This window comes from Impatiens glandulifera, chromosome 1 (genome assembly GCF_907164915.1).
Source record: "Impatiens glandulifera chromosome 1, dImpGla2.1, whole genome shotgun sequence".
In the NCBI taxonomy this organism is placed as follows: domain Eukaryota; kingdom Viridiplantae; phylum Streptophyta; class Magnoliopsida; order Ericales; family Balsaminaceae; genus Impatiens; species Impatiens glandulifera.
In genome coordinates this window covers 4,547,582-4,564,710 of record NC_061862.1, presented here as the reverse complement: position 1 = coordinate 4,564,710, position 17,129 = coordinate 4,547,582, and the positions used below count along the sequence as shown (strand labels likewise).

Sequence of the window (17,129 nt, the reverse complement as noted above, 5' to 3'; positions counted from 1 at the left end):
GAGCAGAGAAAAAATAAAACGGGGAGGTATGGGCCATATACAAGAACTGGTCATCGGAATGGAACAGGGAGACCCCCTCTGAAGTTAGGCATCAATATGAGATGGTGGAAGTTATGATGGATTATGATGAATAAGATGGGGTTTGCATGAGTCCGCTGGTGAAAGTAAATGGTTACAGGACTGTGTATGGGAGGAACCCAGATAAGGGTTCCATTTGTTGGGTTTTGAAGAAGGAAATGTTGAGATTCTCACATCGTGTTCCTTGTTGGCGAATTAGAGGTGGAGAAAGGACTGATGATCTGCCAGAATGCTGTTGGGATCTGGACCCTGGATCTGGACCCTGCCGCCACCCAAGATGGCCTTATCCTTCAACAGCAGCAAGAACAAGAAGAAGCTGAAGCTGGGAAACATAAAGTGATATCTTAACTTACATTCCATCCCCCAATTGAAAAGATTATGAACTGTTTGTTGTTTCTTATGATTGTTTGTTCCTGACTGTGTACTTGAGTGATTACAGATGGATGGCCAAAACTATTATGGGTTGTTTCATTGTTGTTGATGATGTTTTTGATTTTGACATGTGAGAATTATTCTACATGTCAAATTAAAGTTGAACAGTGGGTTAATTTCCTTTTCCCCGACTTGATTTGGGATAGAAAATACAAATATGAATGAATTTATATTTTATAATTGATGTATGTTTGTCTTTATCTTTCAATGAGATTTGATCTTCAGATTACAAATAATATATAGTCTTGTTTGTTGTTGATCCGCTCCAGCTAAATGAAATTTCTTGGCAGAAAAACTAATAAATAAGACAAATCCTCTTTCTGAGGTGTGAATGTCTTTATTCTTGAATTTCTTGAATCAAAACATATTAATTGTGTTCTCTTGTATAGAGCACATTATATATAGCTTTGTTTTAATAATCATATTCAAGAGAATACTTTAAGTGTAAAGAGATATATTGTGTATGTAACAACTAAACTATAAATTAACGGTTAATATTGAAAATCAATTTTTTTTTTATTTTCGATAGATTAATGTTTTTTTTTTATGAACTTTTATAATTAATCATAGATTCATAATGTTTAACATAATATTATAAAACAAATAATTAGGATAATAAAAATATATAAAAAGTAGCATATTCAAAAGAAGCTAATGCATTTTTCTAATCAAAAATTATATTTTGTAATAAAATAAAATAAAATAAACAAATGAATTAAAAAATAAATCGAAATAAAACATAAATCTCTCCTCAAGGGGGAATTTGAGGAGATGACTCTCAATAATGTCTTAAATGCGGAAAGTGCAGAGTTTAAAAAAAAACGCTCGTGACCCCTTTTACTGTTTTTAGACGAAAATGTCCCTGTTGCGTCACGCAACCTCAGTTATTTTATTTTTTTATTTTTCAAATATAATAGTATAATTAATTATATATTATATTATTAATATCATTTCTTAAATTTCTTGATTCAAAACATAATAATTGTGTTCTCTTCTATAGAGAACAATATATATATAGCTTTGTTTTAATAATCATATTCAAGAGAATACTTTAAGTGTAGTGAGATATAAATGTGTAGGTAACAACTAAAATATAAATTAACGGTTAAATATTGAAAATTAAATTAACCTGAGGTTGTGTGATGCAATTTTTTATTTTTTTATTTTTCAAAAAATTTTAATTATGAATTTTTTTTGACGAAAATGCCCAGTTAATTGAAAAAAAAAATCGGTTGCGTTACGCAAGGGTATAATTGTCATTAAAAAAAAGGTTAATAACGCTATTTAAATTATGCACTCACACTATCCACTATTCACTATTCACCCTATCATTAGTGAGGTCATTTCCTCAAATTTCATTTCCCACTCACGGTAAGATAATCTATAGTAGTACATATAATGATTATTGAATATTCTAAATTAATTTGTAAGTTTTTTAAAAACTTCACTATCTACGATTTGTTAATGAGAAAAAAGTTTAAAAAATGTTATTATTACCCTACTCTTTTTAACAATAATTTTTTAAGATTATCACTGCTAGTGATTCATCTGTCCTTGTTTGGTTTCTCTCAAAAGTATTCGATTATTGGAGAAAAATTAGAGCACATTGTTCCGAACTATTTCCAGTTCTTATATTAGCACATTAGCCTTTGGTATTCTAATGTCTTTTTATCGACATTTTTCGAAACGTTCAAACTCGATAATTTACGTTCTAGAACTCACTTTTCTCTTGAATCTCGAATGAGATAAGAACCAAAATAGTGAGTGCGGCTATAATTAAATTTTAATTTGTCAATGTTTTCTAAGTCTTGTGGCCTACATTTATCTCGAATCTCGTAAAACGAGACGAGGAAATGACTCTTTCGAATTTGTCTAAGTGTGTGATGATAAACCACAAATAGGATTTAAACAAAATTATACTAGCTTTGACTCTTTTAGAGTTGTTACTTAATTTACTCATCGAGAAATTAGGAAGGAAAAATATTTTTTTTAGTTCAAACACGACTTAGAAATTTCGATTTGGTCTGGTGTTTGGTTACACGTGAGAAAAGTCATCAACATTATGTCTCAAGTGCCCACCGAAATGAATGATCTCTACTACAAATACAAACGTTTTGTCATTTTTTGAAAATATGATTTTTATACTTTTATTTTATAATTTATTCAAATCATATCCACATATCTAAGGCTCTAACTTATTTCCTAAACTAGATTTAATTATTGTACTCATATATTCTTAAGGCATGCGTCTACGTTCTTCATTTTGCGATATAGAAAAATACTTAATTTTACAGAAATTCAAACGCACTTGTGAGTTGTGAATAAGAAAGGGTAGGAACCTGAAAAGATTGCAAAAATATATGAGTTAGCTTTTCAAATAATTCATATTTTAATTTATAAAAATGAAGAATTTTATTTTTTTTGAAAATTTTAAAGTGGAAATTAAGAAAATAAATCAAACAGGCCTTAAGCACAAATATTTTGTGTGGTTTATAGAAAAAAAATATTTTAAATCATTTTTATTTGTTTTGGATTTTTTTAAAATCAAATAGACTTTAAAAATGAGAAAATGAAATACAACTAATTAAGTTGAAACAAATAGAGCCACCAAGGTCCACATACTAGACAACAACCCATGGAGCCAAGCGTATTTAGGGCGGAGGTCCTTAAAATTGAGGTCCAAATACAAATTAAATTATTTAAAATTGTAAATAAATTTTATTTAATTTTTTAAGGAGATAAAAAAAGAAATAAAATAGTTATATATAGATGATATAATATATATATATTTAATATGAAAAAAAGATAAAAAAAAGAAAAATGATATTAATAATATAATATATAATTAATTATACTATTATATTTGAAAATTTTGGGGCCACATAAAAGTGAGCCTAAGTAACTGCATAGGTTGTTTTACCCCACGGCCGACTCTGGACGTATGTGTACGAGTCACTGATTTGATTGTTGGTTCGGGTGCATGGACGCGGGTCACTAGGCATATAGTAGGAAGGGTCGCGGGTCAAGGGTGAACCGCAATTGTGGACTGATTCTGTGGGTTCAATGATCTTCTCTTTCCTCTAGGGGAACGTAAAAAACAAAGGGCTTTTCGGTAAGGATTGTTTGAAATTTTGAGAGAGAAAATAACGATGGATGATAATTTTAAGGTGGTTATGATTTTTTGGATAAAAAACTTACAGAAATTGATATATATAAATAAAAATAAATAATCATAATTTTAAATATATAATATTTTAATATTTTAGTTAATGAATTGATAAATGAGAGGGGAGTGAAATAATGTTTGATTTTTTTGGATTATTTAAATAACACAAAATCGAACCAGGCCAAAGAAAATACCGAACTTACCGTTTTCCTCTTTTTTTATTTGTTTTCTTACTAGCTGAATTTCAATCTAAATGACTAGAAGTCTTCTTCACAACATACTAAACATTCCTAGACTAAGCGAAGACCTCATTCATTTTGTATGGGTATGGTCAGAGCCTTGTCGGAGAAGCAGGGCCGGCCCTAGGGTAAGGCAACCAATGCACTTGCATAGGGCCCCCACTTTTATAGGGCCCCCATTTTTTATATTTAATAATATTATATTATTAATATTATTTTTTCCTCTTTTTTCTCCTTTAATATTAAATATATATTATAAAAATAATTTTTATATCTCCTTTTTAGTCTCGTATTATAATATATTAATTATTTATGTTTTATTTTATTAATTAAAATTTAAAAATATTTTTTTTACTATTTTAGAGGGCCCCAAAATTTAAATTTGCATAGGGCCTCAAAATCTCAGGGCCGTCCTTGCGGAGAAGACACACCCGTCACCAGAAAAAGGGCATTGTTCAAATCAAACCAAAATCGATTTGGCTCTTTGCCAAATTGATCCCTAGTACATGTATGAACTTCATGCAACCATAACATTTAGAACTTGAATCAAATAGCTAAATGAGAATTCTAAATCAATCATAACATTTCTATAACATGATACTGAAGAATGAAGCAATATAAACGAAGCTCAAAATTTAAATGCTGAAAAATCTAGTTTAGTTTATAAAGTCAATTACAAGAAGATGGATATTTACAATTGATCGGGAATGCTTCCTAGAAGATTTTTAAAGCTTTCAGGGTGCTTGTCCCGCTTTACTCCACCTGAAAAAAAATATAAAAATGTTGGTTGAAGCTTTAATGGAGAATTGATATCCAAGCTCTCTCGCTTTTAAACTTTCCCACCCCTGAAATAAAACTCTATGATGCTTTTTTTAAATGATTCATGCAATAATATTATGAATGGATAGTGGTTTACACATAACTACAAAAACTTTAAATTTATAAAAAAAAATCACACAAATATTACAAAATTAACATGTGCAGAGATCTTCCAAAAACGAAATGAGCTCTCCGACTGAATCTACCGGCTTCCCACATCGAACATCATATAATGTTAGGATGATAGCATTGTGTTGGATCCGCAACGGTTATTTAAGATTGTTGAAAGATCTACAATTTCTCTCTACCCAAATTATCCACCAGAAAATAATAGAGATATAACCTCATTGTTTCAAACCCACAAATCTAGCTACCTCAATCCACGATTCTCAATACGCACCAATGATTCCCGACATAACCCAAAAAAATACCAGTAATACTCCAAATAATACACTAAATACCAGCGACACATACTACATCGTCTCCACCTCCTTAAGACACATACTACATCGACTAACTAAGATAAGACACTTACGTATGTATTTATCATCAGTTAGAATACCATTGTGGATCACACTTCTCTAACTAAATGATTGAGTCTTCGTGAGAGAAGGTGCAAGGGAAGATAAGGTTCCTAGTCATGCACAAAACAATTAGGCAGTATGTTGTCAGATAAAGAGTGAAATACTTTTATTTATTACAACTTTTTTTAAATTTAATTCAAATAATACATTAATAAATAATATGAATTAAATTTTCGTAGATAAGAAAAATTCAAAGTTTAAACTCAATTGTAGGGTGCCTCCGATTAGAGGACCTAACAAAAATAAATGTATGCCACGTATTGCAAAGAACACACGGTATTCTTTAGTAAAAGGCGAAAGAATAGTTCGCTTTGTGTTCAGTGCTTGTCTTCGTAATTTTTTGTAATCACCATCTCCCCCTTATAATAATATCGAATCTCTATTTTCACTTCATCTAACAATGTGGGACAACACACTTTTTTGTCATTATTGAGGCTAATGGTGTTTTTTCTTCTTTTATTTAAAGAATAGGATAATTCAATAATACTTTCAAGAATTTGGTACTTTTAACTATATATTATTTTATCAAATGTTAATAACAAACTATTACAATGATTTATTAGTATAGCTCCAATAGAAAGAGTTTTATTTTTAACATTTGATTTTCACTAAAAACGCTTTAATTTGGATTGAAGTTATTACTATGATAGTGGTTATAACTCGTACTTTCAAACAAGGTATATGACTCGTATTTGATATTTAATAAACTTATGTTATAGTCATTATGACGAATGTTACTTAGATTAACAGAGGCATCGACACCTTCAAGGGAGTGTCTATGTACAGCTCGGGTAACTCAAAACAGTTTGTATGCGAATGGAAATAACGACGGGGAGAAATATCGTCGCTATTAAGTTATCTGGTCGATGAAGGGACCTAACAACCGTAAACTATGTATATTTTTTTTCATATTATTATCATTCTAGCCGGGTAAATTTTATGGAAATAACTTAGCCCGACTATTTTTAAATTCTAGCTCTGCCCTTGGACACCTTATCAACATTACATAATTGGTAGCTGTTAGATAAATTCATACCGGTTCAAATAAACCTAACTTAAACAAACTTCCTATGCAGGAACGAGGAACCGGACCGGATGAATAAGAAAACCAAGTGAAGTAACCGAACCGGTCAAGCTATCAAACCGATCAAGCACACTTGGAACGTGACTGAACAGAGGAAGGATCGGCCAAAGCCTAAAAGCCAAAGCTCAAAAAGCCGATCAATCCACAAGACCGGAAGAAGTCCGGTCACTTCACTATCAAAAGATATTCGGCCAAGTCAAATGGCCAACCTAGGCCAAGTCAAGAGGCCGACCTGCACAAGAAGACACTTTGGGTATCTGCTGAGAATGATACCAAAGGAACAGACTGAATACTTCCATATCCATGCAAGTCTGAGGAAAGACTGTAGACTGCAGAAAACAGTACTACCGGATCCTTCTACTTCGGGATAAGCCAGAAAGGAAATCTTCAAAGTACAGACAACTGTCCAAGCAGACAGTGCCTACAATGAGTAAAAGACAAACCCAGCAGGTTTGCCTTACAGACCGGCAGGTCTGAAACAGGATGCCAGGTCTGAGATTGACTGTCAGGTCTGAGGAGAAGACCGGCAGGTCTGAGACACTGAATCACTGCACCGCTGACCAGCCAATCAGATTCAAGGAAGTGAAATATGACCGTTGGCATATTTCACCTATAAAAGGAGGCAGTTGAAGAAGAGTAAATGTAGTTACCAGAGTTACTAAGTGAGACAAACATTAAGTGCATTTACTACAAGTGATAACAGTGTGGCATTCTAAGAAAGCCTAAGTGCTAAATTCTAAGTGTGTGTTACAATTTCGGTGTAAATTGTACGGGTGTTATCGAGCAGGAAATAAGTCTCGATCGGATTGTATTTGTATTCCTTAGTGAATATCCTTCTCGCGGTTTCGAGAGGAAGGGGTGACGTAGGAGTTTTATCTCCGAACATCCATAAAATCTGTTGTGTCATTTACTTTCTGTTGGCTTCTTTACATAACCGACTAATCTAACAACATCATTCAGAACCGAATCTACATTAACCACATCAAGTATCCAGATTGCCGAAACCGACCCACCATCCTTCAAATCTCCATCATCCGAAACCGACTCCGCCTATCATACACGTGTACCGCTTCAACTTGAAAGCAAACCTCTTCCGCGCTTGAACCTAGTTCAAGGGTTTGTGACAGGTTGTGTAGTATTGAAACCCCGGTGTTAATCTCTAACAGGATTAACCACCACCCTACGAGTGAGAACCGCTAACCGGTCCAACCCCCGGTCCACCAGCGGCGACCTAGATCCTAACATTATTTATTAATGTATTATTTGAATTATACTTAAAAGAAAGTTGTAATAAATAAAAGTATTTCACTCTTTATCTGACAACATACTCCCTAATTGTTTTGTGCATGACTAGGGACCTTATCTTCTCATGCACCCGTTCTCACGAAGACTCAATCATTTAGTTAGAGAAGTGTGATCCACAATGGGATTCTAACTGATGATAAATATATACGTAAGTGTTATCTTAGTTAGTCGATGTAGTATGTGTCTTAAGGAGGTGGAGACGATGTAGTATGTGTCGTTGGTATTTAGTGCATTATTTGGAGTATTACTGGTATTTTCTGGGTTTTGTCGGGAATCATTGGTGCGTATTGAAAATCGTGGATTGAGGTAGCTAGATTTGTGGGTTTGAAACAATGAGGTTATATCTCTATTTTTTATGGTGGATAATTTGGTTAGAGAGAAATCGTAGATCTTTCAACAATCTTAAATGACCGTTGCGGATCCAACACAATGCTATCATCCTAACATTATATGATGTTCGATGTGGAAAGCCGATAGATTCAGTTGGAGAGCTCATTTCCTTTTTGGAAGATCTCCGCACATGTTAATTTTGTAATATTTGTGTGATTTGTTTTTATAAATTTAGTGTTTTTGTCGTTATGTGTAAACGACTATCCATTCATAATATTATTGCATGAATCATTTAAAAAAAGCATCATAGAGTTTTATTTCAGGGGTGGGAAAGTTTAAAAGCGAGAGAGCTTGGATATCAATCCTCCATTAAAGCTTCAACCAACATTAAAAATTTCAAAAAAAATAAAATTCTTCATTTTTATAAATTAAAATATAAATTCTTTGAAAAGCTAACTCATATTTTTGCAATCTTTACAGGTTCCTACCCTTTCTTATTCACAACTCACAAGTGAGTTTGAATTTCTCTAAAATTCAGTATTTTTTTATATCGCAAAATGATGAACCCAGACACATGCCTTAAGAATATATGAGTACAATAATTAAATCTAGTTTAGGAAATAAGCTAGAGCCTTAGACATGTGGATATGATTTGAATAAATTATCAAATAAAAGTATAAAAATCATATTTTCAAAAAATGACAAAACGTTTGTAGTAGAGATCATTCACTTCGGTGGGCACTTGAGACATAATATTGATGACTTTTCTCACGTGTAACCAAACACCGGACCAAATCGAAATTTCTAAGTCGTGTTTGACTAAAAAAAATATATTTTTCCTGCCTAATTTCTCGATGAGTAAATTAAGTAACAACTTTAAAAGAGTCAAAGCTAGTATAATTTTGTTTAAGTCCTATTTGTGGTTTATCATCACACACTTAGGCAAATTCGAGAGAGTCATTTCTTCGTCTCGTTTTACGAGATTCAATATAAATGTAGGCCACAAGACTTAGCAAAACATTGACAAATTAAAATTTAATTATAGTCGCACTCACTATTTTGGTTCTTATCTCATTCGAGATTCGAGAGAAAAGTGAGTTCTAGAGCGTAAATTATCGAGTCTGAACGTTTCGAAAAATGTCGATAAAAAGACATTAGAGTACCAAAGGCTAATGTGCTAATATAAGAACTGGAAATAGTTCGGGACAATGTGCTCTAATTTTTTCCCAATAATCGAATACTTTTGAGAGAAACCAAACAAGGCCAGATGAATCACTAGTAGTGATAATCTTAAAAAATTATTGTTAAAAAGAGTAGGGTATTAGTAACATTTTTTTTAACTTTTTTTCTCATTAACAAGGTGAAGTTTTTAAAAAACTTACAAATTAATTTAGAATGTTCAATCAATCATTATATGTACTGTCTGATTCGTCAAGTGATTTCAGTCTCACCTTATAAAATTGCAATCAGTTACATGAACTCTAAAACTGTTTCAGAGTTTGGGTCGATGAATAGGATAGAATCTGGCTTTACGAAATCTTGTGAAAATTTTAGGACATCAAACATTGATGTGGTTGAAGAAGTGAACATCTTTTCTCATGTACTGAGCAGAGAAAAAACAACACGGGGAGGATGCCTTAGAATTTATCTTAGGAGCGAAATTGAGAACGGTAATTGTAATATTCCTTCCATAAGCTTCTAAGGCCTACCTACCTTCTGATACTTCCTATCCTATGATCAGGACCCGTCCAGACATTGTGTTTTAAATTAAGTCTCAAACTCAGAAACAAATATTCCTCAAATTCTCTATTCTATCTTCCACAATAAGGATTGAAAATCATTCTCCTGCAAGATTCAACCAGAACTGTTGTAAAGAATCATCTTTTACTCTTTTTCAATGCTAGGACAAAAGGATATTACATAATTCTGGGCCATGTTTGATGAAAGGTTATTTGGAAATAATACAAATATTTCCCACCATGAATTAATTCATTCAAATAATCAACCAAATACTTTATTTTTATAATATTTTAAACATTTAACCCAAATGACATAAGTTAAGAAGGTTTGAAAGACATCCTCATAATCACCTCCGGAAATAGGGTCTTCCCCATTCGAATCTTCATTCTCAAAACCCCATGTTGCAAAATCTTCAATTCCAGTATCATTCAACTCAGCATTATCATTAATGTTGTAAGTTTTATGAAATTCTTCATTTACACTATCAACTGAAGTAAACATAATGAGTGACCTTTGACTACTTTCATCAAATAGATTCACTATGTTCTTGAGTGAGGGAGAAATCTCCTCCGACATGCCTATGGAATTCACCATCCTGTCAATGCAATTTATATGGATCATAACAAGAAAATTTTCACAAAGAGATGTAAGAGTAAAGGATAACAACACACTGTAATTGTTAGCATACCAATATCCAGTCAAGTTTGTCCTTTATACTAAACAACTTATATTTATTTTATATTTCATTTCAGGTCCTATAAAATGAGAATAGATCTCTAGGTTATAGGAAAGAAATGAATAGTGTGGATACTCTCCTCCCTACAAAGATCCCTTTTATATTTCTTATTGAAACAAAGTCATAATCACCATGAAATCAAAACCAACATACCTTTGGCGAAAGAAAGATCAATACTATCAAATTTATTCACATTGAGGGACTCAAATGACAATTCAAGTGTTGATGAAGGCGATACCTGCAAATTCATTCACCCTTAGTTTTGAAATCATCATTTTGTAAAATAATTATTATTACTGAATACTAACCTTCTAGTCTGACTCTTTCTTAGAATTATTGGAGAATAAGATTAGGAGAAGTTATTAGAGAATTATTTGGTTAAAAACTAACGTTTTTAACAATACTATGTAACCCCAGTTATGTTATAGACCTTTCCATTGATATAATATAAGCACCAGTGGTAGAATAGTTTCCAAACATTCCATTTAGTTTAGTGACTAATACTCATTTTATGTACCCTGTATAAAACTGATTTTATAAGTTTATACATATCAAACAAAAAAATACTCAATAAAGACAAGAAAGTACATTGACAGGTGATAGAAAATTAAAGGAATCCAATTAGGAACAACCAAAGAAGCCTTGATCGGGCATAACGATTGGGGAATTCATAACCCCCTTCCTAATAAAATCTATATTAAATGTCACCATAAACAGGTAAAATTACAAGGAATTCATCCACCTATTCCTTTCTTGAGATGATTCTCAATACCACTATACCAGCAAATACCAAATTCATATATATCCAAATTCGTCAAACATGTGCATACAACAAAGAATAAATCATTTCTTGTAGAGACGAACAATGTTAGGAGATCCTCGAAAAAGATATGTATTCTTAGACGCTAATCTAATACCATGACTTCTTTTGTTTGCTGTCTGATTATAAACAACCTCTGTCTCAGTTTAATTGAAAGACAGATATACTATTTTGTATGATTTATAAGGCAAATGCAGAATCCAAACACACGATAATGGACATTTCTTCAGCCCTAATTTGTTGGGATTCAAATTAGTTCAAATTGTATCCATGTAGCTAAATCAGGATTATGTGACCACTTTCATCATCACACTTTTATGCAGGCACGAATATTATTACACAAACAAAAAAAATCAAGGGAAAACATATTATGACTTGTGAAATTAAAGGTTGCGAGCTAATCATCTGGATTTTATACAAACTATATGCATGTGAGTGCGCTTGTAAGTTGTAATTTGTATGGAGAGTACAACAGCTCACTCATAAAGATGGTTCAACTAAATAAGTTGAATGTATACTCTAATTCATCCTTAAAAGAAAAAAGTATAACCATTTCTCACTCATAAAGATGGTTTTATCATCTAGTGCAGAGATAACAACCTAACATCAAAATTCAACTAAAAATAACTTAGAAATCCAAAACACTACAACAAGGGGAAAATCTATGAGCCAGACATGAAAAATAAAACCAGTGACCCAAATAAATTGCATATAAACCTCGTTGCATCCTTAAAACAGATAAGTAGAACCATTTATCACTCAAAAGACTTTCAAGACCCGTAGATGAAGGAAAACCCTAATGGTCGGAGAAAAATGTAACTAACCTCGTGGGTGCGACAATCTGGCTGCGGAGAGTCAAGGGATGATAGTGCAGATGAAGGCAAGCCCTAATGGTTGAAGAAGAATGTAACTAACCTCGTGCGCACGAAAATCTGGCTGTAGAGAGTAGAAGGATGATAGCACAGAAATCTGGCTGTAGAGAGTAGAAGGATGATAGTCTGATTAACACAGGCAGAAAGATTTTTTAGGTTAGAAAGAATTGGTCAGCGTAGAAAGAAAATGTGTTAGACTTGATAATTAAAAACTGATTATAGTTTTAAAAAATATATATATATATAAGTTAAAATTTTATTATTAAATATAATATTTAATTTATTTATTTTTGGTTTATTTTATTTTTTACTTTTAATTTAATTAATTTTAAATACTTAAATAAAAGACAGATGTTAATAAAAAAAAATTAATAATGTTATAAAATTTTAAAATTTATGAATTAAATTTTAATGTAAATAAAATTTTAAGTCAAATTTTATTTTAAAATTTTAAAATAGTGAAATAAAATATTTATAAAGTTTAAAAATAAAACATAAAAAATATTAAATTTATAATACTTAAATTTTAAGGATTTTAACAAAATTTGTATATAAAAAAAATAAAGGTTGTTGTAAAGTATAAAGGTTGCCAAAAGTTTTATTTTTTTAATTTTTACCCACGCTTAATAAGCGTTGGCATATAAAGGTTGTTGAAAGTGTGTTTTGTTGTAGTGCAGTTTCGAGAAAATAAAAAATGGTCTATAAATATAATAGAATTATTCTATTATTACTCACGGATAATAGTGAAATCAATAGCGCATAGTCAAAAGAAAATTATAACCAATTAAACATACTTTATGAGTAATGCTTTTAGGCGGTGCTAACGATTTAATAATTATCTTTGTAGTTCCAGAATATTCCAGTTTATGTTCGAAGTGTCTATCTAAGCTAATAAATGGATTTATTCATCTTTTGACAAAGACTTGTGACATATGTTATATCAATGACACTACTTCGTTTCGTTTTATCTAATCACTTTTTTTTTCAAAGTTACCTTTTATTCGAAATATATATTCCAAAAAATAGTTTCTTAATTACAATATTGATTTAGGACCCTCAATTCTCTTTTCTATAATCACTTTTAATGCTTGTTCCGGAACGATAGGACAATTATGTTATTACTAAACTTGTTGAAGAGATGAAATAGAACCAAGTTATATCTTTTTTAATGAGAGGTTGAATCGAACTACGAATTGAATCAGTTTCTCGTCAACAAAGAGCACAATACAAATAGTTTATGCAACTTCAACAACGGTAGGTAAACGTGCTTTAAAAAAAATCTATTAGATCTTGTTCTTTCTATGCTTGTTTTTTGTTTTTGAACCGATGTGGGACTTCTTTACATTCTTTAACAATTATTAATTATTAACCTTTCTTTTGTCATAAAATAAATTAATGAAAATTATAATAATATTATATATTTAAATTTAACTTATTGTAAAACTAATAATTTTTAACCAATATTCAATTTTTTTTTTCAAGTATCTTATATAAGAATTATAATATGATTAAATTGAGTTATAAAATCTATATTTGTAAACACAACTATAATCTTATCAAATCATGTTTTGGAATATTTATATATTTTTTTAATTTAGCAGAGTTTAAATTTTAAATTTTTGACGAAAATTTATTTCATATTATTTATTAATGTATTGTTTGAATTATACTTTATTTTATTTATTTTGTAATAAATAAAAATATTTCACTCTTTATTTGGCATACTTCCTTTGAATTGTAATCCTTCAAAATTATTCTGAAGGATGCGCAGATTAATTTTTTACATCATAGTTAATTGTGTTCAAAATCAAATTCTTACATCCTAATTGTTCTATACATGACAAGGGACCTTATCTTCTCTTGCCCCCTCTCTTGAGAAGTCATTTAGTTAGAGGAGCGAATAAAAAAGGGACAAAGGCCCTACTAACTAGAAGCCACAACATGTCTTCTATTTTTTTCATTTTAATAAGTTAGTTAGTTTGAGAAAAAAATCAAAATTAAAGTGTTTTTAGTGAAAATCAAATATTTAAAATAAAACTCTTTTTATTGGAGCTAAACTAATAAATCATTGTAATAGTTTTGTTATTAACATTTATATATAAGTTTGATAAAATAATATACTTAAAAGTATCAAATTCTTGAAAATATTGTTGAATTATCCTATTCTTTAAATAAAAGAAGAAAAAACCATTAGGCTCAATAATGACAAAAAAAAGTGTTATGTCCCACATTGTTAGATGAAGTGATAATAAGGATCCGGTATTATTATAAGAGGGGAGTTGGTGATTAGAAAAAATTATGAAGCCAAGCACTGAACACAAAGCGAACTATTCTTTCGCCTTTTACTAAAGAATACCGTGTGTTCTTTGTAATATGTGGCATATGCCTATTTTTGTTGGGTCCTCTAATCAGAAGCACCCTACAATTGAGTTTAAACTTTGAATTTTTCTTATCTACGAAAATTTAATTCATAATATTTATTAATGTATTATTTGACTTATACTTCAAAAAAATTTTAATAAATAAAAGTATTTCACTCTTTATCCGACAACATACTCCCTTTTAATTGTAATCCTTCAAAATTATTTTCGTTTAGATGTGCAGATTAATTTTTTACACCATTGTTAATTCTCTTCAAAAATAAATTCTTACATTCTAATTGTTCTATGCATGACAAGGGACCTTATCTTCTCTTGCCCCCATTCTTGAGAAGACTCAATCATTTAGTTAGAGGAGCGAATGAAAAAGAGACGAAGACCCTACTAACTAGGAACCACAACATTACTTTTATTTTTCATCTTAATAAGTTAGTTAGTTTGAGAAAAAATCAACAAATGTCATTGTGTGCAAACATGTAAAGTACACAACAAAAAACTACACTATTTTCCCTCCGGTCGCCGGCGTACGCTTCGGAGAGGAAAAAGGATAAAAAAAATTTGGACCATTTCTCGATTTGTGCGTGTCATTCTTGCACAGGGGCCATGCTAATCTTCTCTGTATCGTTCAAATTTTATCAAATGTCCCAGAAGGGACTTAACCATCTCTCATTCTTTAAAATACTTCATTCTTAAGTTAGAGGAGCGATGTGGGATCAATTTTAGAAAATGAATGGACAACTGCTATTTTTTGCTATTTTTTGTGATCGACTGCTAGAGTGTTTTTCGAGGAACGCATGTGCACTATATAGAGAATGAGGGTCTTTCAAAGTATGCCCTCGATTTATAGGGTTTTTTCTTTTGAGGAAATATTGATTTTATGGGAGAAAAAGAATGGGGAGCTACCCATTATGTCATGTTGATAAGGTGTCCAAGGGAAAAGCTAGGATTTAAAATCTAGTCGGGCTAAGTTATTTCCATAAAATTTACCCGGCTAGAATGATAATAATATGAAAAAAAATATACTTAGTTTACGGTCGTTAGGTCCCTTCATCGACCAGAGAACTCAATAGCGACGATATTTCTCCCCGTCGTTATTTCCATTCGCATACAAACTGTTTTGAGTTACCCGGGCTGTACATAGACACTCCCTTGAATTTGTCGATGCCTCTGTTAATCTAAGTAACATTCATCATATTGACTATAACATAAGTTTATTAAATATCAAATACGAGTCATATACCTTGTTTGAAAGTACGAGTTTTAACCACCATCATATTAATAACTTCAATCCAAGTTAAAGCGTTTTTAGTGAAAATCAAATGTTAAAAATAAAACTCTTTTTATTGGAGCTATACTAATAAATCATTGTAATAGTTTGTTATTAACATTTGATAAAATAATATATAGTTAAAAGTATCAAATTTTTGAAAGTATTATTGAATTATCTTATTCATTAAATAAAAGAAGAAAAAACACCATTAGCCTCAATAATGACAAAAAAGTGTGTTGTCCCACATTGTTAGATGAAGTGAAAATAGGGATTCGATATTATTATAAGAGGGGAATTGGTGATTAAAAAAAATTATGAAGCCAAGCACTGAACACAAAGCGAACTTTGTCTTCATAATTTTTTGTAATCACCAACTCCCCTCTTATAATAATATAGAATCCCTATTTTCACTCCATCTAACAATGTGGGACAAGACACTTTTTTTGTCATTATTGAGGCTAATGGTGTTTTTTCTTCTTTTATTTAAAGAATAGGATAATTCAATAATACTTTCAAGAATTTGATACTTTTAACTATATATTATTTTATCAAATATTAATAACAAACTATTACAATGATTTATTAGTATAGCTCCAATAAAAAGAGTTTTATTTTTAACATTTGATTTTCACTAAAAACGCTTTAATTTGGATTGAAGTTATTACTATGATGGTGGTTATAACTCGTACTTTCAAACAAGGTATATGACTCGTATTTGATATTTAATAAACTTATCTTATAATCATTATGAAGAATGTTACTTAGATTAACAGAGGCATCGACACCTTCAAGGGAGTGTCTATGTACAACCCGGGTAACTCAAAACAGTTTGCACTCGAATAGAAATAACGACGGGGAGAAATATCGTCGCTATTGAGTTCTTCAGTCGATGAAGGGACCTAACGACCGTAAACTACGTATATTTTTTTCATATTATTATCATTCTAGCCGGGTAAATTTTTTGGAAATAACTTAGCTCGACTAGATTTTAAATCCTAGCTCTGCCCTTGGACACCTTATCAACATGACATAATGGGTAGCTCCCCATTCTTTTTCTCTCATAAAATCAATATTCCCTCAAAAGAAAAAACCCTATAAATTGAGGGCATACTTTGAAAGATCCTCATTCTCTATATAGAACACATGCATTCCTGGAAAAACACTCTAGTAGTCGATCACAAAAAATAGCAGTTGTCCATTCATTTTCTAAAATTGATCCCACATCGCTCCTCTAACTTAAGAATGAAGTCTTTTTAAAAATGAGAGAGATGGTTAT

At 31.0% G+C, this 17,129-nt stretch overlaps 3 non-coding genes across 3 annotated transcripts; 1 reads left to right on the top strand and 2 right to left on the bottom strand.

Moving 5' to 3' along the window:
• Nucleotides 1–5,533: 5,533 nt before the first annotated feature.
• LOC124922897 lies at nucleotides 5,534–5,648 on the bottom strand. Its single transcript, XR_007097947.1, has one exon. It is a non-coding gene; the product is annotated as a U5 spliceosomal RNA (small nuclear RNA).
• Nucleotides 5,649–14,506: 8,858 nt separating this feature from the next.
• Nucleotides 14,507–14,622, top strand: LOC124922864. The gene has a single exon (XR_007097916.1). It is a non-coding gene; the product is annotated as a U5 spliceosomal RNA (small nuclear RNA).
• Nucleotides 14,623–15,135: 513 nt separating this feature from the next.
• LOC124923021 lies at nucleotides 15,136–15,238 on the bottom strand. Its single transcript, XR_007098062.1, has one exon. It is a non-coding gene; the product is annotated as a U6 spliceosomal RNA (small nuclear RNA).
• Nucleotides 15,239–17,129: the final 1,891 nt, after the last annotated feature.